Source organism: Pleurodeles waltl, chromosome 2_1 (genome assembly GCF_031143425.1).
Source record: "Pleurodeles waltl isolate 20211129_DDA chromosome 2_1, aPleWal1.hap1.20221129, whole genome shotgun sequence".
In the NCBI taxonomy this organism is placed as follows: domain Eukaryota; kingdom Metazoa; phylum Chordata; class Amphibia; order Caudata; family Salamandridae; genus Pleurodeles; species Pleurodeles waltl.
In genome coordinates, this window is record NC_090438.1 from 341,943,459 (window position 1) to 341,969,333 (window position 25,875).

Genomic DNA, 25,875 nt, shown 5'->3' on the forward strand with positions numbered 1-25,875 from the left:
GGGGGGCTGGAGCTACACGTCGCCTGCTCGGGGGTCCTGTCCTGCGTAGGAAGACAAAGGCTTACCTCCACCGAAGTTGGACAGCTGGCAGACAGGACCAAAAGGACTACTCCAGACCACCACCCGTGCTGCCGGATCCACGCAGCTCAAGATGAGGGGAGATCCACGCCGCCGGTCGTCGCTTGTTGTAGGTGCCTGCGGTTGCAGGGGAGTGGCTCCTTTACTCCAAGAGAGATTCTTTCTTCTTCTTGTGCAGGCTGAAGAGTTACTGTCTGAGGATGCACGGCTGGGGAAATGTTGCAAAGCTGGAAGGAGCTGTAGAAACAAAGTTGCAGAAGAGTCTTCTTCGTTGACTGCAGTGTTGTCGGTTCCTGGAGGGTCCAGTCGCAGTTCCAGTGGCCAAAAGTCAAAGTGGAGGTTGCAGAGGAATCCTGCTGGAATCTTGCAAGCCGAATCTGAGGACCCCACCCAAGAGAGAGACCCTAAATAGCCCTGAAAGGGGGGATTGGTCACCTAACCAGGCATGTCTAGCATGGCCACTCAGATGCTCCCAGAGTTCCCTGCCAACCTTGGTAACATGGCAGAACACAGGGACCCTCTGGAGGAGCTCTGGGCACCACCCGTAGGGTGGTGATGAATAGGAGAGTGGTCACTCCCCTTTCTCTTGTCCAGTTTCACGCAGAGCAGGGACTGTGGGTCCACGAACCGGTGTGGACTGTATGCACAGAGGACACCAAATGTGCCCTTCAAAGCAAACCAGTGGCTTGGGGAGGCTACCTCTCCCAAGCCAGTCACACCTATTTCCAAAGAGAGGGTGTTACCTCCCTCTCCCAAAGGAAATCCTTTGTTCTGCCTTCCTGGCCTTGATCAGATCAAGCAGCAAGAGGGCAGAAACTGGTCTGTAGGGGGGGCAGCAGCTGGGCTGCCCAGGGGTCCTCTAAGGAGCCCCCAGAGTGCATGGAATCATACTTCCAATACTTGCAACAGTATTGGGGTATGATTCCGACATGTTTGATACCAAACATGCCCCGGTTCGGAGTTACCATTATGTAGCTGGATATAGCTAGTGACTTATGTCCAGTACACGCGTAAAATGGCGTTCCTGCACTCACAAAGTCCAGGAAAATGGATCTGGACTTTGTGGGGGCACCTCTGCTAGTGCAGGGATGCCCTAACACACAGGTACCTGCACTCTGCCTTCTGGGCTGAGAGAGCCTACCATAGGGGTGACTTACAATGACCTGGTGCATTGACCTGTAGTGAAAATGGGTGCATGCACCCATTTCACGCACGTTGTAATGGCAGGCTTGCAGAACTTTGATTTAACTTAGCCTCATTTCGCTTCATTGATTCCATTTTTCAACACATCGGGTTATGAAAAATGAGTTATTCCATGGACCCCATTATCTTCTTTACATCACACAGTGTGAACGTAATATTTGTTAACTATGTATCTGCTGTCAGTCCATTTAAAATGCCGAAGCTGGTCTCCAATCTTCCAAATTATTCAGTCCATTATTTATCATACCGCATTTCTCCAGCCAATAGAGTTCCCGCTTAGAAAGAAGTCCAATCTTGTCCCCTCCTCTGGGACCCAAGATCACTTGTTCAATGACTTGCCGTCTGATATCCTCATTATGTTGATATTTTGAATAGCAGTCAGCCATTGGTGCTCCCACAGTTGTGCATTTGATTCTGCTTTTGTGTTGTAAAATCCTACATTTCACTTTTTGTATCGTTTGTCCCACGTACATAAGATTGTATGGACACCAAATTACAGAGATGACATCCTGAGTATTACAATTTGAGAAGGAAGTCAACTTAAAAAAACATTGTCACCATAACAAAAATTCATTGTATTAAAACTAGATTTGCATGCTTAGCAACATCCACGTTTATAATGCCCTAGTACAGCTGGGAGGAAGGAATATAAGATACATTGGTAAGGGCCTACTTACCTCAAACATCTAAAACGGCACATAATACGCTTTGGGGTCTCCAGAAAAATTTCTGGATAAAAGAAATAAAAAAGAGATATGAACTAATCTAAGGATATTATATCTAGATATAAGAAATCTTTGTAAAAACATTTATAAGTGCCGTGGACGTCTAGGCATATACTTCCCCCACGGTGACCAAGTTTGTATTTATTACTAGGAATAGGGTGCGCATCAGTCTTTGACTGTGTTGAGCCCTTTATAATCAACACAGAACCTCATCTCCCTTTTCCCATTTAGGGAGTGAGGTTTTGGGACTAGCACCACTGGGCTAGCCCAGGGGATGTCAGAGTGCTCAAATCACTCCTAAGTCTAGCATCTTTTGCACTTCTGCTTTGATGCAGTACCAAACACGATCATGTTACCTGTAAATATTACTTTTAAACAGGCAAACTGTCTCCTGTGCCAATGGTGTGTTCATACCATGTTGTCTAACCAGGTGCCAGAGAAAACAGTTCAGAGAACTGGCCTAGGAGGTTCCTGCAGTCCTCTTTCTGAGACTCAAAGGCAGTCTTGCTAGGATAACTCCATCCACTGAGCCATCGGCTGCAGTGGTGGAGAAGAGATCAGGAAAGAGAATCATTCTCTTCTTCCTATCCCTCCTCAGTAACCATGACCAGGGTCATGTCAGCCCTGTTATAGTAGGGCTTAAGGCAGTTCACATGAAGCACCCAGAGGGGGCTTCTAGAAGTGCCAAGGTCCACCAAATAGGTTACCTCACCCTTCTTCTCCACTATAGAATGGGGACCACTCCACTCAACTCGTTTTGGAGTGCCCTGGGAGCTCCAGGACCCATACTTTCTGCCCTGGCTGGTACACAGTTAGGACAGCCTTCAGGTCAAGCTACTAATTCTGCAGTTCTTGGATGGCCTGAATGGTTTTAGTGGCTTTTTCATATACTCAGCCATTCTAGTTCTGATGGCAAGTACATAATCCACAATGTCTTGTTTAGGGGGCTTGAAAGGTTGCTCCCAGCCCTCCCTTACAAGTGGACCCCTAACAGGGTGTCCAAACAGAAGTTCAAAGGGGCTGCAGCCCACTCCCTTCTGAGGAACCTCCCTGTAGGTATGGCAGTAGGACATCCCATCCACTCACGAGTCCCATGATGGAAAATCCGATGTTGGGGAACTTCACATACTACTGAAAACCTTTTTCTTCTAATAGATGTGCCTTTCACAGATTTCTCTCCTTATGAATTAATCCCAAAGCAATACCTTACTGGGAGGCGGGATCGATTACTGCTGATTAACCCTGAAAGTCTTGGAACATAGCGCAGTGTGAATGAGCTTTGAGACAATAATGTTTAGCAAAAGTAATTAAGGATGACCACATGGCTCAAGACAGATGTCAAACATTGGAACACCTCGTGAGTATTAGAAGAAGCAGTGGCCCTGGTAGAGTAGACACAAATTCCACCTAGTTTTCAAACTTGTTAAAGACACCCCCTTCCCCCTAAAGTGTGTGTGTGTGTGTGTGTGTGTGTGTGGGGGGGGGGGGGAGGGGGAGAAATAATAATAATATATTAAAAAAAAAAAAAAAATCAGCACTGAATAGACTAGCAAGCCCATCCCCATAACCGCGGTGGAGTAGACAGAATAATACTGACCCAAAAAAAAAATGTCATGCAAATAAATTCTTAAGCAAGGCCTGTCCAACCTGCGCATCTTCCCTAGCGTCTGTATCAAGGCAGTAATGCTGTGTAAAGGTATGGACCGATTTCCAAGTGGCTGCCTTGCATATCTCTGCCAAAGGGATATTTCTCATTAAGGCCGCAGTAGCTGCCTTCCCTCTAGTAGAATGGGATTTTGGCCTACCACCAAGAGATTTGTTCGCTAACTGATAACATAACAGTATACATGAAACAATCCACCTGGATAATGATTGCTTAGATGTGCCCAACCCTGTTCTAACTGGGCCATAGTTAACAAAGAGTTGCTGTTATTTACGTAAGCATTTTGTCCTGTCCAAGTAAAATTTCAAAACCCTCTTTACATCCAGAGAATGCAGAGTTCTCTCAGCAGTAGTTGGATTTTGAAAGAAAGTTGGTAATGAAATGGTTTGGTTCACATGAAAGTCGGAAACGACTTTTGGAAGGGTCCTCATCACTACTTTCGCAGAATGAAAGACCGTGTAGGGTTCTTGAGCGCAAAGGGCCTGGATTTCGCTGACCCTACGCGCTGATGTGATTGCAACCAGAAAGGCAGTTTTCCACGTGAGATGTTGAAGTGATGCTTTATGTATTGGCTCAAATGGAGGTAGCATCAGACGTGATAGGACAACATTCAGTTCCCATGGAGGAGATGGACTCCTAATGGGAGGAAAGACCTTTTTTAAGCCCTCCAGGAAGTCCTTGATAACTGGGATCCTAAAAAAGGAGGTTTGAGAGGGGCTCTTTCTATATGCCGTTAGAGCCGCCAAGTGCACTTTTATTGATGACAATTGTAAACCCGATTTTGCCAAACTTAGCAAGTATGGCAAGATAGTTTCCTCTCCACAGGATATCGGGTCAACGTTGTTGTCCAAACACCACACACAGAATCTTTTCCACTTGCATGCGTAAGCCGATCGTGTGGAAGGGCGCTTTGCCTCTCTTAGGATTTCCATACAGTCCTGAGGTAGGTTCAAGTGTCCATATTGCACTAGCTCAGGAGCCATGCTGTCAAACTCAATGATGAGGTTGGGATGAGATATCTGCCCTCTGAACTTCGTGAGCAGGTCCGGACGATGAGGCAGTCTGATGTGTGGCTTGAGTGACCGGTGAAGAAGGTCTGGAAACCACCATTGGCGTGGCCATTCTGGAGCAATTAGAATCATTTTGGACTGGGCATTGGATATCTTCTGAAGGACTGCCGGCATCGGGGAAGCGGTGGAAAGGCGTAAAGAAATGCTCCTGACCAGTTTATCCACAGGGCATTCCCCATTGTCCCTGGATGGTAATATCTGGAGGCGAAGTTTTGGCATTTTGTGTTTTCTGGGGTTGCGAAAAGGTCTATAGAGGGGGTACCCCATAGTGCGAAAATGGAACGAACGACATCGTCGTGTAATACCCATTCGTGGTTCTCGTCCATTACGCGGCTGAGAGCATCCGCTTGAACATTCTGTCTGCCCGGCAGGTGAGTTGCTACTAGCGACAGGTTCCTGGCTAGAAGCCAATGCCAGATTGTCTGAGCCTCTCTGGATAATATCCTGGACCTGGTGCCTCCTTGTTTGTTTACGTAATACATGGAGGCCACGTTGTCCGTCTGGAGGAGGAGAGTTTCCGTTTTCAGAGAAGGTAGGAAGGCCTTGAGCGCAAGATGGACTGCGCGAAGCTCCAGCAGGTTGATATGATAGAGACTCTCTCTCTCTCTGACCACTTGCCTTGGACTCTAAGATGATCCATGTGCGCTCCCCATCCGAGCAGTGATGCATTTGTTACGATGGTTTGAGCTGGAGGTTGTTGCTGGAAAGGAATCCCCACCAAGAGATTGTTGGGTGAACACCACCACTTGAGGGACTGTAGGGCGTGGGGAGCAAGAAGGACTCTGCTCTCCCAATCGTCCATCAGTTGACACCATTGATCCTTCAGGCATTCCTGTAAGGGTCTCATATGGAGGCGAGCATTGGGAACGAGGTGGATACAAGACGCCATTGATCCCAGTAGAGAGGCTATTACTCTTGCAGTGGTCTGTGGAGTTCTCTCTAGTTGTTTGCACTTTTGGAGAATCGATAATAGTCGTTCCTCCGAAGGAAACACCTTTCCTTGATTGGTATCTATAATGGCCCCTAAGTAATGCAGCCTCTGAACAGGCGTTGCTGTGGACTTCAGAAGATTGACTTGAAGACCGAGATTCTGTAGCAGCTGTTGCGCCCATTTGAAATGTTGTTGAGCCTCTAGATAGTTGGAGGCCTTTATGATCCAATCTTCTAGATAGGGGTAGACAAATATTCGATGCTTCCTCAGATGGGCGGCTACCACCGCCATGCATTTGTAAAAATTTCTCGGCGCTGATTTGAGGCCGAAGGGTAGAACCGTAAATTGGTACGGACTTTTGCCGACTGAGAACCTTAGGAATTTTCGATGTTTCTTGCTCACCGGAATGTGAAAATAAGCGTCGCAAAGGTCTATCGCGCAGAGCCAATCGCCCTGACGAAGATGCGGATAAATTTGGTGCAAGGATGGCATCCTGAATTTCTCTTTGCGAATCCACTGGTTTGCTGTCCTTAGGTCTAGAATGGGACGAAACTCTTGTTTGTCCTTCTTTGGCACTAGAAAATACCTCAAATAAATCCCTTTCCCGCTTTGATTGATCGGGACGGGTTCTATAGCTCTTTTTTGTAATAGAATAGCAACTTCTAACTGAAGAGCTTCGAGGTGGTGGCTGGCTGGTTTGGGTGGAACAGATGGAGGAGGACTGGTGATTTTGAGAGCGTAACCATGTCACACAATATTCAATACCCAGGCGTCTGATGTGATGCGTAGCCACTCTTCCAGATGATTCGAGATACTTCCCCCTACCAGAGTGGATAACGGAGGAGGGGGAAGCGAAGATTCAGGGCTTAGACGCGGGAGCCTGACGAGTTGCTGGAGTTTGCGGCGTGGATCGACCCCTTGTCGACTTTCACTGCGTCGAGAAGGGCCTTTGATGATGCTGTTGTTGCTGGGGACGTGAGGACATCCAGTGTGGTGTCTGATATCTGTGGGTGAAAAGCCTTCGCTGGTAGGGACGGAATACTTTTCGCTGTTCTTTTGGGCGTTCGATGCCTAACGCTTTTAAAGTGTCTAGCTCAGACTTCATTCTTGACATCTCGTCATCGGCATGAGAGCCGAACAAAGTAGAGCCTGAGAATGGTAAATTCTGAATTCTCTGTTGCGCCTCTGGTTTGAGAGATGTCAATCGCAACCATGCGTGTCGTCTTAGCGCTACTCCATGAGCGTAGTTATGTGCCGAAAGTACCGAAGAATCAGCAGCAGCGCTTATTACTTGGTTGGAAACCATGGATCCCTCACCCACGACCTCCAAGAAATCTTCCCTTTTGTCCTTGGGTAGGTGTTCCGCAAACTGCAGTATAGAGCCCCAAAGGGCCTGATCATATCTTCCTAATAAAGCAGTGGCACTGGCTGCTTTCATTGTGATGGCTGCGGTAGAGCATACTTTTCGGCCTGCAGCATCGATCTTTCTGCTCTCCTTGTCCGGAGGCGAGGAGGAAGACGGTGATGTAGAGTGTAGTTTCTTTGCAGCTACTATCACCACCGAGTCCGGCACCGGGTCCGACCTTAGAAATAGAGGATCTTGCTCCGGTGGACGATATTTTTTAATAAGTCTGGAAGGAGCAGATTTTGTTGTGGCCCGTGTAAGGAAATGCCTCCTTGGCATGGTTGCCCCCTGACTTTTTGCCTTTGCTGATGCTATGTTTACAATTGAAAGTGTGCTGAGGCCTGCTAACCAGGCCCCAGCACCAGTGTTCTTTCCCTAACCTGTACTTTTGTATCCACAATTGGCAGACCCTGGCATCCAGATAAGTCCCTTGTAACTGGTGCTTCTAGTACCAAGGGCCCTGATGCCAAGGAAGGTCTCTAAGGGCTGCAGCATGTCTTATGCCACCCTGGAGACCTCTCACTCAGCACAGACACACTGCTTGCCAGCTTGTGTGTGCTAGTGAGGACAAAACGAGTAAGTCGACATGGCACTCCCCTCAGGGTGCCATGCCAGCCTCTCACTGCCTATGCAGTATAGGTAAGACACCCCTCTAGCAGGCCTTACAGCCCTAAGGCAGGGTGCACTATACCATAGGTGAGGGTACCAGTGCATGAGCATGGTACCCCTACAGTGTCTAAACAAAACCTTAGACATTGTAAGTGCAGGGTAGCCATAAGAGTATAAGGTCTGGGAGTTTGTCAAACACGAACTCCACAGCACCATAATGGCTACACTGAAAACTGGGAAGTTTGGTATCAAACTTCTCAGCACAATAAATGCACACTGATGCCAGTGTACATTTTATTGTAAAATACACCCCAGAGGGCACCTTAGAGGTGCCCCCTGAAACTTAACCGACTATCTGTGTAGGCTGACTAGTTTTAGCAGCCTGCCACAAACCGAGACATGTTGCTGGCCCCATGGGGAGAGTGCCTTTGTCACTCTGAGGCCAGTAACAAAGCCTGCACTGGATGGAGATGCTAACACCTCCCCCAGGCAGGAATTGTCACACCTGGCGGTGAGCCTCAAAGGCTCACCTCCTTTGTGCCAACCCAGCAGGACACTCCAGCTAGTGGAGTTGCCCGCCCCCTCCGGCCAGGCCCCACTTTTGGCGGCAAGGCCGGAGAAAATAATGAGAAAAACAAGGAGGAGTCACTGGCCAGTCAGGACAGCCCCTAAGGTGTCCTGAGCTGAAGTGACTAACTTTTAGAAATCCTCCATCTTGCAGATGGAGGATTCCCCCAATAGGGTTAGGATTGTGACCCCCTCCCCTTGGGAGGAGGCACAAAGAGGGTGTACCCACCCTCAGGGCTAGTAGCCATTGGCTACTAACCCCCCAGACCTAAACACGCCCGTAAATTTAGTATTTAAGGGCTACCCTGAACCCTAGAAAATTAGATTCCTGCAACTACAAGAAGAAGGACTGCCTAGCTGAAAACCCCTGCAGCGGAAGACCAGAAGACGACAACTGCCTTGGCTCCAGAAACTCACCGGCCTGTCTCCTGCCTTCCAAAGATCCTGCTCCAGCGACGCCTTCCAAAGGGACCAGCGACCTCGACATCCTCTGAGGACTGCCCCTGCTTCGAAAAGACAAGAAACTCCCGAGGACAGCGGACCTGCTCCAAGAAAAGCTGCAACTTTGTTTCCAGCAGCTTTAAAGAACCCTGCAAGCTCCCCGCAAGAAGCGTGAGACTTGCAACACTGCACCCGGCGACCCCGACTCGACTGGTGGAGATCCGACACCTCAGGAGGGACCCCAGGACTACTCTGATACTGTGAGTACCAAAACCTGTCCCCCCTGAGCCCCCACAGCGCCGCCTGCAGAGGGAATCCCGAGGCTTCCCCTGACCGCGACTCTTGGAATCCAAAATCCCGACACCTGGGAGAGACCCTGCACCCGCAGCCCCCAGGACCTGAAGGACCGGACTTTCACTGGAGAAGTGACCCCCAGGAGTCCCTCTCCCTTGCCCAAGTGGAGGTTTCCCCGAGGAAACCCCCCCTTGCCTGCCTGCAGCGCTGAAGAGATCCCGAGATCTCTCATAGACTAACATTGCGAACCCGACGCCTGTTTCTACACTGCACCCGGCCGCCCCCGCGCCGCTGAGGGTGAAATTTCTGTGTGGGCTTGTGTCCCCCCCGGTGCCCTACAAAACCCCCCTGGTCTGCCCTCCAAAGACGCGGGTACTTACCTGCAAGCAGACCGGAACCGGGGCACCCCCTTCTCTCCATTCTAGCCTATGTGTTTTGGGCACCACTTTGAACTCTGCACCTGACCGGCCCTGAGCTGCTGGTGTGGTGACTTTGGGGTTGCTCTGAACCCCCAACGGTGGGCTACCTTGGACCAAGAACTAAGCCCTGTAAGTGTCTTACTTACCTGGTTAACCTAACAAATACTTACCTCCCCTAGGAACTGTGAAAATTGCACTAAGTGTCCACTTTTAAAACAGCTATTTGTGAATAACTTGAAAAGTATACATGCAATTTTGATGATTTGAAGTTCCTAAAGTACTTACCTGCAATACCTTTCGAATGAGATATTACATGTAGAATTTGAACCTGTGGTTCTTAAAATAAACTAAGAAAAGATATTTTTCTATACAAAAACCTATTGGCTGGATTTGTCTCTGAGTGTGTGTACCTCATTTATTGTCTATGTGTATGTACAACAAATGCTTAACACTACTCCTTGGATAAGCCTACTGCTCGACCACACTACCACAAAATAGAGCATTAGTATTATCTCTTTTTGCCACTATCTTACCTCTAAGGGGAACCCTTGGACTCTGTGCATGCTATTCCTTACTTTGAAATAGCACATACAGAGCCAACTTCCTACATTGGTGGATCAGCGGTGGGGTACAAGACTTTGCATTTGCTGGACTACTCAGCCAATACCTGATCACACGACAAATTCCAAAATTGTCATTAGAAATTCATTTTTGCAATTTGAAATTTTTCTAAATTCTTAAAAGTCCTGCTAGGGCCTTGTGTGTTAAGTCCCTGTTTAGCATTGTCTTTTAGAGTTTAAAAGTTTGTTAAAAGTTTGAAATTAGATTCTAGAAACAGTTTTAGATTCTTTAAAAAGTCTTCCAACTCTTAGCAAAATAATGTCTGATACAGAGATGAATGTGGTGGAACTCGACACCACACCTTACCTCCATCTTAAGATGAGGGAGCTAAGGTCTCTCTGTAATATCAAAAAAATAACCATTGGCTCCAGACCTACCAAAATTCAGCTCCAGGAGCTGTTGGCAGAGTTTGAAAAAGCCAACCCCTCTGATGATGACCTCACAGAGGAAGAAATTAGTGACTTGGAGGCCAATGTCCCTCCTCCAGTCCTAAATAGGGAGAACAGGACCCCTCAAGTCCTGTCTCCAACTGTGTTAGTCAGAAATAGTGAGTCCCTCACAGGAGGGTCCCACATTTCTGAAATCACTGAGGATGCTCTCAGTGAAGATGACCTCCTGTTAGCCAGGATGGCCAAAAGATTGGCTTTAGAGAGACAGCTCCTAGCCATAGAAAGGGAAAGACAAGAGATGGGCCTAGGACCCATCAATGGTGGCAGCAATATAAATAGGGTCAGAGATTCTCCTGACATGTTAAAAATCCCCAAAGGGATTGTGACAAAATTTGAAGATGGTGATGACATCACCAAGTGGTTCACAGCTTTTGAGAGGGCTTGTGTAACCAGAAAAGTGAACAGATCTCACTGGGGTGCTCTCCTTTGGGAAATGTTCACTGGAAAGTGTAGGGATAGACTCCTCACACTCTCTGGAAAAGATGCAGAATCTTATGACCTCATGAAGGGTACCCTGATTGAGGGCTTTGGATTCTCCACTGAGGAGTACAGGATTAGGTTCAGGGGGGCTCAAAAATCCTCGAGCCAGACCTGGGTTGACTTTGTTGACTACTCAGTGAAAACACTAGATGGTTGGATTCAAGGCAGTGGTGTAAGTAATTATGATGGGCTGTACAATTTATTTGTGAAAGAACACCTGTTAAGTAATTGTTTCAATGATAAACTGCATCAGCATCTGGTAGACCTAGGACCAATTTCTCCCCAAGAATTGGGAAAGAAGGCGGACCATTGGGTCAAGACAAGGGTGTCCAAGACTTCAACAGGGGGTGACCAAAAGAAAGGGGTCACAAAGACTCCCCAGGGGAAGGGTGATGAGACAACCAAAACTAAAAATAGTAAAGAGTCTTCTACAGGCCCCCAAAAACCTGCACAGGAGGGTGGGCCCAGAGCCTCTTCACAAAACAATGGGTACAAGGGTAAAAACTTTGATCCCAAAAAGGCCTGGTGTCATAGCTGTAAACAGCATGGACACCAAACTGGAGACAAGGCCTGTCCCAAGAAAGGTTCCACTCCAAACTCCCATCCAGGTAACACTGGTATGGCTAGTCTCCAAGTGGGATCAACAGTGTGCCCAGAGCAAATCAGGGTCCACACTGAAGCTATTCTAGTTTCTGAGGGTGGGGTGGATTTAGCCACACTAGCTGTCTGGCCGCCTAACATGCAAAAATACAGACAGCAACTCTTAATTAATGGGACTAGAATAGAGGGCCTGAGGGATACAGGTGCCAGTGTCACCATGGTGACAGAGAAACTGGTTTCCCCTGGCCAATACCTGACTGGAAAAACTTACACAGTCACCAACGCTGACAATCAGAGAAAAGTACATCCCATGGCAATGGTTACTTTAGAATGGGGAGGGGTCAATGGCCTGAAACAGGTGGTGGTCTCCTCAAATATCCCAGTGGACTGTCTGCTTGGAAATGACCTGGAGTCCTCAGCATGGGCTGAGGTAGAACTAAAAACCCATGCAGCAATGCTGGGTATCCCTGAACTGGTGTGTGTGAAAACAAGAGCACAGTGCAAGGCACAGGGTGAACAAGTAGAGCTGGAGTCTGGAAGAATGGCCCAGCCTACCAAGAGAACAGGAAAGTCAGTTGGGAAACCAACTACAACACAGCAAAAGAAAGGGAACCTCTCTTCTCAGGAAGAAGTTCTGCCCTCTGAGGGAACTGAGCCTTTGGAGCTTGAACCTTATCAGGTTGAGCTCTTAGGCCCAGGGGGGCCCTCAAGGGAGGAGCTGTGTAAGGGACAAGAAACCTGTCCCTCTCTTGAAGGCTTTAGGCAGCAAGCTGCTGAAGAGTCCAAAGGCAAGAAAAATGGAACGCATAGGGTCTATTGGGAAGATGGACTCCTGTACACTGAGGCCAGAGACCCCAAACCTGGTGCCACTAGGAGAGTGGTAGTGCCTCAGCTGTTCAGGAAGTTCATCCTAACATTGGCCCATGACATTCCCCTTGCTGGACATTTGGGACAAACCAAGACGTGGGAGAGGTTAGTCAACCACTTCTACTGGCCCAATATGTCCAACATGGTTAAGGAGTTTTGCCTCTCCTGCCCCACCTGTCAAGCCAGTGGTAAGACAGGTGGACATCCAAAGGCCCCCCTCATTCCACTTCCAGTGGTGGGGGTCCCCTTTGAAAGAGTGGGTGTGGACATAGTTGGTCCACTGGAACCTCCCACAGCCTCAGGAAATATGTATATCCTGGTAGTAGTGGATCATGCTACCAGGTATCCTGAAGCTATTCCCCTTAGGTCGACTACTGCCCCTGCAGTAGCCAAGGCCCTCATTGGTATCTTTACCAGAGTGGGTTTCCCTAAGGAGGTGGTGTCTGACAGAGGTACCAACTTCATGTCAGCATACCTAAAGCACATGTGGAATGAGTGTGGAGTGACTTATAAATTCACTACACCATACCATCCACAAACTAATGGCTTGGTTGAGAGATTCAACAAGACATTAAAAGGCATGATCATGGGGCTCCCAGAAAAACTCAAAAGGAGATGGGATGTCCTCTTGCCAGGTCTGCTTTTCGCTTACAGAGAGGTGCCACAGAAGAGAGTAGGATTCTCACCCTTTGAACTTCTGTTTGGTCATCCTGTAAGGGGACCACTTGCCCTTGTTAAAGAAGGCTGGGAGAGACCTCTCCATGAGCCTAAACAGGACATAGTGGACTATGTACTTGGCCTTCGCTCTAGAATGGCAGAGTACATGGAAAAGGCAACCAAAAACCTTGAGGCCAGCCAACAGCTCCAGAAGTTTTGGTATGACCAAAAGGCTGCACTGGTTGAGTTCCAACCAGGGCAGAAAGTCTGGGTTCTGGAGCCTGTGGCTCCCAGGGCACTCCAGGACAAATGGAGTGGCCCTTACCCAGTGCTAGAAAGGAAGAGAGTCAGGTCACCTACCTGGTGGACCTGGGCACAAGCAGGAGCCCCAAGAGGGTGATCCATGTGAACCGCCTTAAGCTCTTCCATGACAGGGCTGATGTGAATCTGTTGATGGTAACAGATGAGGATCAGGAGGCAGAGAGTGAACCTCTCCCTGATCTTCTGTCATCAGACCCAAAAGATGGCACAGTAGATGGAGTGATCTACTCAGACACCCTCTCTGGCCAACAGCAAGCTGATTGTAGGAGAGTCCTACAACAGTTTCCTGAACTCTTCTCCTTAACCCCTGGTCAGACACACCTGTGTACCCATGATGTGGACACAGGAGACAGCATGCCTGTCAAGAACAAAATCTTTAGACAATCTGACCATGTTAAGGAAAGCATCAAGGTGGAAGTCCACAAGATGCTGGAATTGGGAGTAATTGAGCGCTCTGACAGCCCCTGGGCTAGCCCAGTGGTCTTAGTCCCCAAACCTCACACCAAAGATGGAAAGAAAGAGATGAGGTTTTGTGTGGACTACAGAGGGCTCAATTCTGTCACCAAGACAGATGCTCATCCAATTCCAAGAGCTGATGAGCTCATAGACAAATTAGGTGCTGCCAAATTCTTAAGTACCTTTGACTTGACAGCAGGGTACTGGCAAATAAAAATGGCACCTGGAGCAAAAGAGAAAACAGCATTCTCCACACCTGATGGGCATTATCAGTTTACTGTTATGCCCTTTGGTTTAAAGAATGCCCCTGCCACCTTCCAAAGGTTGGTGAATCAAGTCCTTGCTGGCTTGGAGTCCTTTAGCACAGCTTATCTTGATGATATTGCTGTCTTTAGCTCCACCTGGCAGGATCACCTGGTCCACCTGAAGAAGGTTTTGAAGGCTCTGCAATCTGCAGGCCTCTCTATCAAGGCATCCAAATGCCAGATAGGGCAGGGAACTGTGGTTTACTTGGGACACCTTGTAGGTGGAGGCCAAGTTCAGCCACTCCAACCCAAGATCCAGACTATTCTGGACTGGGTAGCTCCAAAAACCCAGACTCAAGTCAGGGCATTCCTTGGCTTGACTGGGTATTACAGGAGGTTTGTGAAGGGATATGGATCCATTGTGACAGCCCTCACTGAACTCACCTCCAAGAAAATGCCCAAGAAAGTGAACTGGACTGTGGAATGCCAACAGGCCTTTGACACCCTGAAACAAGCAATGTGCTCAGCACCAGTTCTAAAAGCTCCAGATTATTCTAAGCAGTTCATTGTGCAGACTGATGCCTCTGAACATGGGATAGGGGCAGTTTTGTCCCAAACAAATGATGATGGCCTTGACCAGCCTGTTGCTTTCATTAGCAGGAGGTTACTCCCCAGGGAGCAGCGTTGGAGTGCCATTGAGAGGGAGGCCTTTGCTGTGGTTTGGTCCCTGAAGAAGCTGAGACCATACCTCTTTGGGACTCACTTCCTAGTTCAAACTGACCACAGACCTCTCAAATGGCTGATGCAAATGAAAGGTGAAAATCCTAAACTGTTGAGGTGGTCCATCTCCCTACAGGGAATGGACTTTATAGTGGAACACAGACCTGGGACTGCCCATGCCAATGCAGATGGCCTTTCCAGGTTCTTCCACTTAGAAAATGAAGACTCTCTTGGGAAAGGTTAGTCTCATCCTCTTTCGTTTGGGGGGGGGGTTGTGTAAGGAAATGCCTCCTTGGCATGGTTGCCCCCTGACTTTTTGCCTTTGCTGATGCTAGGTTTACAATTGAAAGTGTGCTGAGGCCTGCTAACCAGGCCCCAGCACCAGTGTTCTTTCCCTAACCTGTACTTTTGTATCCACAATTGGCAGACCCTGGCATCCAGATAAGTCCCTTGTAACTGGTGCTTCTAGTACCAAGGGCCCTGATGCCAAGGAAGGTCTCTAAGGGCTGCAGCATGTCTTATGCCACCCTGGAGACCTCTCACTCAGCACAGACACACTGCTTGCCAGCTTGTGTGTGCTAGTGAGGACAAAACGAGTAAGTCGACATGGCACTCCCCTCAGGGTGCCATGCCAGCCTCTCACTGCCTATGCAGTATAGGTAAGACACCCCTCTAGCAGGCCTTACAGCCCTAAGGCAGGGTGCACTATACCATAGGTGAGGGTACCAGTGCATGAGCATGGTACCCCTACAGTGTCTAAACAAAACCTTAGACATTGTAAGTGCAGGGTAGCCATAAGAGTATATGGTCTGGGAGTTTGTCAAACACGAACTCCACAGCACCATAATGGCTACACTGAAAACTGGGAAGTTTGGTATCAAACTTCTCAGCACAATAAATGCACACTGATGCCAGTGTACATTTTATTGTAAAATACACCCCAGAGGGCACCTTAGAGGTGCCCCCTGAAACTTAACCGACTATCTGTGTAGGCTGACTAGTTTTAGCAGCCTGCCACAAACCGAGACATGTTGCTGGCCCCATGGGGAGAGTGCCTTTGTCACTCTGAGGCCAGTAACAAAGCCTGCACTGGGTGGAGATGCTAACACCTCCCCCAGGCAGGAATTGTCACACCTGGCGGTGAGCCTCAAAGGCTCACCTCCTTTGTGCCAACCCAGCAGGACACTCCAGCTAGTGGAGTTGCCCGCCCCCTCCGGCCAGGCCCCACTTTTGGCGGCAAGGCCGGAGAAAATAATGAGAAAAACAAGGAGGAGTCACTGGCCAGTCAGGACAGCCCCTAAGGTGTCCTGAGCTGAAGTGACTAACTTTTAGAAATCCTCCATCTTGCAGATGGAGGATTCCCCCAATAGGGTTAGGATTGTGACCCCCTCCCCTTGGGAGGAGGCACAAAGAGGGTGTACCCACCCTCAGGGCTAGTAGCCATTGGCTACTAACCCCCCAGACCTAAACACGCCCGTAAATTTAGTATTTAAGGGCTACCCTGAACCCTAGAAAATTAGATTCCTGCAACTACAAGAAGAAGGACTGCCTAGCTGAAAACCCCTGCAGCGGAAGACCAGAAGACGACAACTGCCTTGGCTCCAGAAACTCACCGGCCTGTCTCCTGCCTTCCAAAGATCCTGCTCCAGCGACGCCTTCCAAAGGGACCAGCGACCTCGACATCCTCTGAGGACTGCCCCTGCTTCGAAAAGACAAGAAACTCCCGAGGACAGCGGACCTGCTCCAAGAAAAGCTGCAACTTTGTTTCCAGCAGCTTTAAAGAACCCTGCAAGCTCCCCGCAAGAAGCGTGAGACTTGCAACACTGCACCCGGCGACCCCGACTCGACTGGTGGAGATCCGACACCTCAGGAGGGACCCCAGGACTACTCTGATACTGTGAGTACCAAAACCTGTCCCCCCTGAGCCCCCACAGCGCCGCCTGCAGAGGGAATCCCGAGGCTTCCCCTGACCGCGACTCTTGGAATCCAAAATCCCGACACCTGGGAGAGACCCTGCACCCGCAGCCCCCAGGACCTGAAGGACCGGACTTTCACTGGAGAAGTGACCCCCAGGAGTCCCTCTCCCTTGCCCAAGTGGAGGTTTCCCCGAGGAATCCCCCCCTTGCCTGCCTGCAGCGCTGAAGAGATCCCGAGATCTCTCATAGACTAACATTGCGAACCCAACGCCTGTTTCTACACTGCACCCGGCCGCCCCCGCGCCGCTGAGGGTGAAATTTCTGTGTGGGCTTGTGTCCCCCCCGGTGCCCTACAAAACCCCCCTGGTCTGCCCTCCAAAGACGCGGGTACTTACCTGCAAGCAGACCGGAACCGGGGCACCCCCTTCTCTCCATTCTAGCCTATGTGTTTTGGGCACCACTTTGAACTCTGCACCTGACCGGCCCTGAGCTGCTGGTGTGGTGACTTTGGGGTTGCTCTGAACCCCCAACGGTGGGCTACCTTGGACCAAGAACTAAGCCCTGTAAGTGTCTTACTTACCTGGTTAACCTAACAAATACTTACCTCCCCTAGGAACTGTGAAAATTGCACTAAGTGTCCACTTTTAAAACAGCTATTTGTGAATAACTTGAAAAGTATACATGCAATTTTGATGATTTGAAGTTCCTAAAGTACTTACCTGCAATACCTTTCGAATGAGATATTACATGTAGAATTTGAACCTGTGGTTCTTAAAATAAACTAAGAAAATATATTTTTCTATACAAAAACCTATTGGCTGGATTTGTCTCTGAGTGTGTGTACCTCATTTATTGTCTATGTGTATGTACAACAAATGCTTAACACTACTCCTTGGATAAGCCTACTGCTCGACCACACTACCACAAAATAGAGCATTAGTATTATCTCTTTTTGCCACTATCTTACCTCTAAGGGGAACCCTTGGACTCTGTGCATGCTATTCCTTACTTTGAAATAGCACATACAGAGCCAACTTCCTACAGCCCGTGTTAGAAAAATATCCATTGCTAGTTCAATAAGACCTGGGACCAGTGGAAGTAAAGGTCTTGAAGATGTCCTCTGGCGTAAAGTCTCGAAAATCACTGAGGTCGATAGGGCGGGTACCGCCAGCGGGATATTTAGTTTGGTCGCCCCGCGCACTAGGACCTCTTGGAATGTATTCACGTCATCTATGGGGGACACTCTCGGGGACGGTGAGTCCGATAGGGTTGGAGAGTAGTCCCGTGTAGACGAAGAAGAATGCCTATGACGTGAATGTGGAGATCTACGATGGTGCCGAGAAGAAGATGAACATCTAGAGGAATGTCTGGAATGTCTTATGGATTCCACTGGAGTCCTCGGAACAGACTCTGAAGGGGGAGCCTGAAGAGGAGCCGTAGGTGTTACTGGTGTCTGCGGCAACGGCGGCTGTTGAGGCGAGAGCTGCGGTGAAGCTGGAAGCAGGATGAGTGAGGCCGAGGATTCTGAAGTGGTATAAACCCTTCTAGGTCTCGGACTGCCTCCTCGACGTCGAAGTACGGTGACGTCGGGTGCCTCTTGACGTCGATTCCCCTCGTCGCTGAGATCCTCTAGACGACGACCTTCTTCGCCGTCGATGGGATGACGGCGACCGTCTTCGACAGCAAGCAGTGTCTCTCGACGTCGATCGCCCTCGCCGGCGAACCGGACCCAGATCTTCGACGTTGACCGCCCTCGTCTCGTCGATGGCGACCCAGACCTTCTTGACGCCGAGCGTTCACGCCGTCTCAACGGCGAAACGGCAGCCGACGTAGAACGATGTTTCTTTCTCGCCGGTGAACCGGTCCTCGACGGCGAGCATGTTGGCGCCGTTCCTGGTCTCGACGTCGGAGACCTGTGCCGTTTCTGAGCAGGTCTGGCCGAAGTTGCAGAGGAACAGGGTGAGCCCTGGTAGAAGACTGACCTTCTCCTCGCTCTGTGGCAGATGGACCACTTCTTCTCCTGTCCTCTCTTGCTTGAAGTCAAATTTTCTCCCTATCACGAAGAGTCCTTCTGGAGAAAGTTCTACAGATGTCACAGGAATCAGGTTTGTGGCTGGATGGAAGGCAAATTATACAGACCCGGTGTGGATCTGTTTTAGCCTTTTTTCTGCCACAAGAAGGGCATTTATCAAAAAGTGAAGGCATTTCTAAAATAGAAAAAAAACTTACATTTCTGTCAGAATTTGACAGAAAAGATTAGCAAATGTTCACTCAATATTAAAAACGTCGAGTGAAAATGAAATTCAAAAGATTTTAATTGAATTTCTGTCAAAAACAGTTTTGTGAGGTAGAGCTCAATGCTTCAGGGTCCTGTCAGAAGGAGCCGGAAAAAAGAACTGAGGCAACTGCCTTTTGCTGTGCATGATGGGATACAGGAAGACTTTACTTTCTTAAAGGCACAACTCTATTTACATTCTGTATAATGGCAGCCTATGGGCTACACTGACCTGCATTGTTTTATTCTCATGAGGTGTAAATAAAGTATGAGAATGCATTTTTTATTACATTTCTAGAATAAATAGGTATTTGAACGTGAATTTACACTACAGCCGTTTTCTTTTCAACAATTTGGCCTGTGTAGCTGTTCACATAGGCTGCACAGTGTTATTCTTAAGTGGTTTTTGGCAGACCTTTTTTCAAAGGACTGGTATTTGCACTTAAGAATATACTTCACATCAGTGCTCCGGGGTCCCCGCAGACGCGCAGAACTATTCAGTGCTTATGACTAGACATGGAAATCCCCTACGAGAGAAGTATATTTTCAGCTTTGACCGTAAAGAGTTTGGCAGCCTATACAGACAGCAGTTACACTGATTGGTGATTAATGGCTCAAATAATGAACACTTGATAAAACTTCCACAAATGTAAAGCATGTTACAGTGCCGAGGTGATGAACCTACTGGTTACGATGATTTGCTGAAATAGTAACTGATGTCCACTGAACAACTACACCTCAGATAATTTCAGAGATGGCTCATGAGTGGGCCATCATAATAGAGCAAAGAGAACGGGAAAGCCGGTCAGTTGTACTAAAGAAAGTATTACAATTGACCCTACGATAAAGGATCTGCAATCTTCACATTTTTAAATAAACACACAAGGGATGTGGCATATGAACTTAAAGAACCGTGCCTGTTTACTGTAGACTCTGTGTTTCAGGTAGCTTGGCCTTTTAAAGAGGTGTTTATTGTAGCCGTGACTGTGAAATTTCCCATCTAGTTTGTGGCACAAGACTGCATAAAAGCTCTCCCCCCCCCCCCTTTCTAAGTAAAAAGGCTACATACATTTTGCAGAGTGTGTTTAGGAGACAGCTTAATCTGTTTCTGTGATTTAAATTGTGTTTAGAAACTGTCTGCATCCCCTGTTTTTTGCCTTAAAAAAAAGCCACATTTCAGTGTTTTTTTTATTTTATTTTTTACAATCTCTCCCTTACCTGGAAAGAAGATTCTGCTAGCTTGGAAGTGTGGATTCAGCCTGCATCCAAGGAGATTCTGAATAGAGCAGCAGCTGCCTCCTCCCTTCCCCAGGGGCTGGGCCTAGCTGATTGGCTCTCTGAGTCCCTGGCAACCTGAGCCCTCCTCCCACACCTGCTCTGGCCCCTTAAGTTTGTGGAGGGAAGCCAAGACAGCCACCTCCATTTTGTGAGCCCAGCATTTATCCTGTGACCTAATAAAGACCAGTGATCAAGGATTCCTAATAGACCTGGGTAAGGAGCTTGCAGAGCTTGTTTAATCTGTTTCTGTGATTTAAATTGTGTTTAGAAACTGTCTGCAACCCCTGGTTTTAGCCTTAAAAAAACCACACCGCAGAGTGCGTGACTAGCAGTATTTCAGTGTTTTTTTTGTTTGTTTTTTACAATCCTTGCCTTACCTGGAAAGTAGACTCTGCTAGCTTGGAAGTGTGGATTCAGCCGGTCTGATTCCAAGGAAATTATGAATAGAGCAGCAGCTTCCTCCTCCCTTCCCACAGGGACTGGGCTTCAGTTAACTTGGGCCTTATATAAGTTTCTATAGGCTGTTGCATATGGTGTTGTGATAGGTTGTTGGGGGTTGGTCTTTCTATTGGCTTAGGGATTAGAGTTGGGCTTGTGATTGGTAGTAGGGTTGAGATTCAGATTGGTTCCTAGTTTTTAAGGCTGGGCTTGTGATTGGTTGTCAGGATTAGGGTTATGATTGGTGATTAGGGCTGGGTCTCCCATTGGTTGTTTGAAATCGGGTTACATATCTGACGACGCATCTTCCCCCACCTCGGATTTCCACACAAGGTACAAGCTACTATCTCGCTTGTACTATCCAAACTGGATTATGCCAACAGCCTCTACCATGGATCATCTCTTATCAATTATGAAAAAACTACAACATATTCAGAACTCCGTATCCAGGCTACTATTACATATAAAGCCACAAGCCCACATCTCCCCTGCCATGAGAGCACTACACTGGTTACCCGTTGCCCAAAGATGCACCTTCAAGCTGCTTTGTATCACCCACAAAGCTATCCATGGAACAGGACCACTTTTTAACAGAAACAAAATAACCAAATACATTCAACAAAGAAACCTCCGCTCAAGACTGGTACCCGCCTTAGAACACCACCATACAAGAAAGACTATAGGTGGTACATCCTTTTCCGTTCAAGCAGCCAAACTATGGAATTCATGACCCCCAACTATAACAGCCACAGATAACTATCATGTCTTCAGAAAACTACGCAAGAGTTGGCTCTTTCCTTCATAACCACCATATTCAAACAGCTATGGACTGCATATGACTATATTGATCAATATTTTTATCCGATTATGTGTATATTCTAGTTATATATAGTTCTTTCGAAAATATGTATTGCTACTATGTCATAACAATAAACTACACACATACTCTTTAATCCTGTTTAATGTATATCTACTCATGGTTTAAATATGTATGTACATATGCGTGTGGGTGTATATATATATGTATGTATGTATGTATGTTATTCTATGCTTAACATGTTCATAGGTCAATGCATAACTGTAAGGAAATGCCTCCTTGGCATGGTTGCCCCCTGACTTTTTGCCTTTGCTGATGCTATGTTTACAATTGAAAGTGTGCTGAGGCCTGCTAACCAGGCCCCAGCACCAGTGTTCTTTCCCTAACCTGTACTTTTGTATCCACAATTGGCAGACCCTGGCATCCAGATAAGTCCCTTGTAACTGGTACTTCTAGTACCAAGGGCCCTGATGCCAAGGAAGGTCTCTAAGGGCTGCAGCATGTCTTATGCCACCCTGGAGACCTCTCACTCAGCACAGACACACTGCTTGCCAGCTTGTGTGTGCTAGTGAGGACAAAACGAGTAAGTCGACATGGCACTCCCCTCAGGGTGCCATGCCAGCCTCTCACTGCCTATGCAGTATAGGTAAGACACCCCTCTAGCAGGCCTTACAGCCCTAAGGCAGGGTGCACTATACCATAGGTGAGGGTACCAGTGCATGAGCATGGTACCCCTACAGTGTCTAAACAAAACCTTAGACATTGTAAGTGCAGGGTAGCCATAAGAGTATATGGTCTGGGAGTTTGTCAAACACGAACTCCACAGCACCATAATGGCTACACTGAAAACTGGGAAGTTTGGTATCAAACTTCTCAGCACAATAAATGCACACTGATGCCAGTGTACATTTTATTGTAAAATACACCACAGAGGGCACCTTAGAGGTGCCCCCTGAAACTTAACCGACTATCTGTGTAGGCTGACTAGTTTTAGCAGCCTGCCACAAACCGAGACATGTTGCTGGCCCCATGGGGAGAGTGCCTTTGTCACTCTGAGGCCAGTAACAAAGCCTGCACTGGGTGGAGATGCTAACACCTCTCCCAGGCAGGAATTGTCACACCTGGCGGTGAGCCTCAAAGGCTCACCTCCTTTGTGCCAACCCAGCAGGACACTCCAGCTAGTGGAGTTGCCCGCCCCCTCCGGCCAGGCCCCACTTTTGGCGGCAAGGCCGGAGAAAATAATGAGAAAAACAAGGAGGAGTCACTGGCCAGTCAGGACAGCCCCTAAGGTGTCCTGAGCTGAGGTGACTCTGACTTTTAGAAATCCTCCATCTTGCAGATGGAGGATTCCCCCAATAGGGTTAGGATTGTGACCCCCTCCCCTTGGGAGGAGGCACAAAGAGGGTGTACCCACCCTCAGGGCTAGTAGCCATTGGCTACTAACCCCCCAGACCTAAACACGCCCTTAAATTTAGTATTTAAGGGCTACCCTGAACCCTAGAAAATTAGATTCCTGCAACTACAAGAAGAAGGACTGCCTAGCTGAAAACCCCTGCAGAGGAAGACCAGAAGACGACAACTGCCTTGGCTCCAGAAACTCACCGGCCTGTCTCCTGCCTTCCAAAGATCCTGCTCCAGCGACGCCTTCCAAAGGGACCAGCGACCTCGACATCCTCTGAGGACTGCCCCTGCTTCGAAAAGACAAGAAACTCCCGAGGACAGCGGACCTGCTCCAAGAAAAGCTGCAACTTTGTTTCCAGCAGCTTTAAAGAACCCTGCAAGCTCCCCGCAAGAAGCGTGAGACTTGCAACACTGCACCCGGCGACCCCGACTCGGCTGGTGGCGATCCAACACCTCAGGAGGGACCCCAGGACTACTCTAAGACTGTGAGTACAAAAACCTGTCCCCCCTGAGCCCCCACAGCGCCGCCTGCAGAGGGAATCCCGAGGCTTCCCCTGACCGCGACTCTTTGAATCCTAAGTCCCGACACCTGGGAGAGACCCTGCACCCGCAGCCCCCAGGACCTGAAGGACCGGGCTTTCACCGGAGGAGTGATCCCCAGGAGTCCCTCTCCCTTGATCAAGTGGAGGTTTCCCCGAGGAACCCCCCCCTTGCCTGCCTGCAGCGCTGAAGAGATCCCGAGATCTCTCATAGACTAACATTGCGAACCCGACGCTTGTTTCTACACTGCACCCGGCCGCCCCCGCGCCGCTGAGGGTGAAATTTCTGTGTGGGCTTATGTCCCCCCCCGGTGCCCTACAAAACCCCCCTGGTCTGCCCTCCGAAGACGCGGGTACTTACCTGCAAGCAGACCGGAACCGGGGCACCCCCTTCTCTCCAGTCTAGCCTATGTGTTTTGGGCACCACTTTGAACTCTGCACCTGACCGGCCCTGAGCTGCTGGTGTGGTGACTTTGGGGTTGCTCTGAACCCCCAACGGTGGGCTACCTTGGACCACGAACTAAGCCCTGTAAGTGTCTTACTTACCTGGTTAACCTAACAAATACTTACCTCCCCTAGGAACTGTGAAAATTGCACTAAGTGTCCACTTTTAAAACAGCTATTTGTGAATAACTTGAAAAGTATACATGCAATTTTGATGATTTGAAGTTCCTAAAGTACTTACCTGCAATACCTTTCGAATGAGATATTACATGTAGAATTTGAACCTGTGGTTCTTAAAATAAACTAAGAAAATATATTTTTCTATATAAAAACCTATTGGCTGGATTTGTCTCTGAGTGTGTGTACCTCATTTATTGTCTATGTGTATGTACAACAAATGCTTAACACTACTCCTTGGATAAGCCTACTGCTCGACCACACTACCACAAAATAGAGCATTAGTATTATCTATTTTTACCACTATTTTACCTCTAAGGGGAACCCTTGGACTCTGTGCATGCTATTCCTTACTTTGAAATAGCACATACAGAGCCAACTTCCTACAATAACTCCTAGATAAGTTGTTATATTAGATACTTATGAATCCCTGCTCTCATTTTATATCACACTTTTGTCTACCCATCACCATATGTCATGTCTCTATCAATCTATCCTCCATTCCCACTCTGACTCATTCCAAATCCATTCTACTACTTTCATCTCCTAAATAACCCTGCCTAAGCTCTTCCCTCCTCTTCCACACCTAACTCACAAATCTCACTTTACTACCATGATCTCCCAAACAGCCCTACTAAATTCTCCCTAATTTATCTCATCCTGCTCTTCCCTCCTCCTCCATCCCCCGTTACTCATCCCAAGCCTAAATCCTATTACCATAAACTCCCAATTAACACTTCTGGATTCTTCCCTCCTCCAGACCTCCATTACTCCAGTCAATCCAACAAACTTACATATCCGCGGCTCAAATTAACTCATAATAATACTAAAACGGTACTCATATTTCCCTATACTAATCCACCACTAATTCCTTTTGGGTTCCGGAGTAGCGTACTACTTGCCAAAAAGCGCTTTGACGCCTCGCCAGGGGTAGTAAGTGCTATATAATGAAAATGTCACTTACCCAGTGTACATCTGTTCGTGGCATCAGTCGCAGTAGATTCGCATGTTCTGCAATAGCTCGCCATCTGGTGTTGGGCCGGAGTGTTACAAGTTGTTTTTCTTCGAAGAAGTCTTTCGAGTCACGGGACCGAGTGACTCCTCCTTTTGTCTCCATTGCGCATGGGCGTCGACTCCATCCTCGATTGTTTTTCCCCGCAGAGGGTGAGGTAGGAGTTGAATTGTAGTAATAGTGCCCATGCAATGGAGTGACTAAGTATGCACTTATTTAAGGTTGAGATGATACATATATAAATAATTGAAGGTAACTTCCAAACTGCTACAGGCTCCCGGGGAGGCGGGTGGGCACATGCGAATCTACTGCGACTGATGCCACGAACAGATGTACACTGGGTAAGTGACATTTTCAGTTCGATGGCATCTGTCGCTGTAGATACGCATGTTCTGCAATAGACTAGTAAGCAGTTATTTCCCCAAAAGCGGTGGATCAGCCTGTAGGAGTGGAAGTAGTCTGAAATAATGTCCTTAATACAGCTTGACCTACTGTGGCTTGTTGTGCGGATAACACGTCTACACAGTAGTGCTTGGTGAATGTGTGAGGCGTAGACCATGTGGCTGCCTTACATATTTCTTGCATTGGGATGTTTCCTAGAAAGGCCATGGTAGCACCTTTCTTTCTGGTTGAGTGTGCCCTTGGTGTAATGGGCAGCTGTCGTTTAGCTTTAAGGTAGCAGATTTGGATGCATTTAACTATCCATCTGGCTATACCTTGTTTTGATATTGGGTTTCCTGCATGAGGTTTTTGAAAT

At 48.1% G+C, this 25,875-nt stretch overlaps 1 protein-coding gene across 1 annotated transcript in view; it reads right to left on the reverse strand.

The window, feature by feature from the left end:
- Nucleotides 1-25,875, reverse strand: part of ITM2A (integral membrane protein 2A) — an 80,880-nt gene that overhangs the window by 13,651 nt on the left and 41,354 nt on the right. The gene's annotated exons all lie outside the window — the stretch shown is intronic.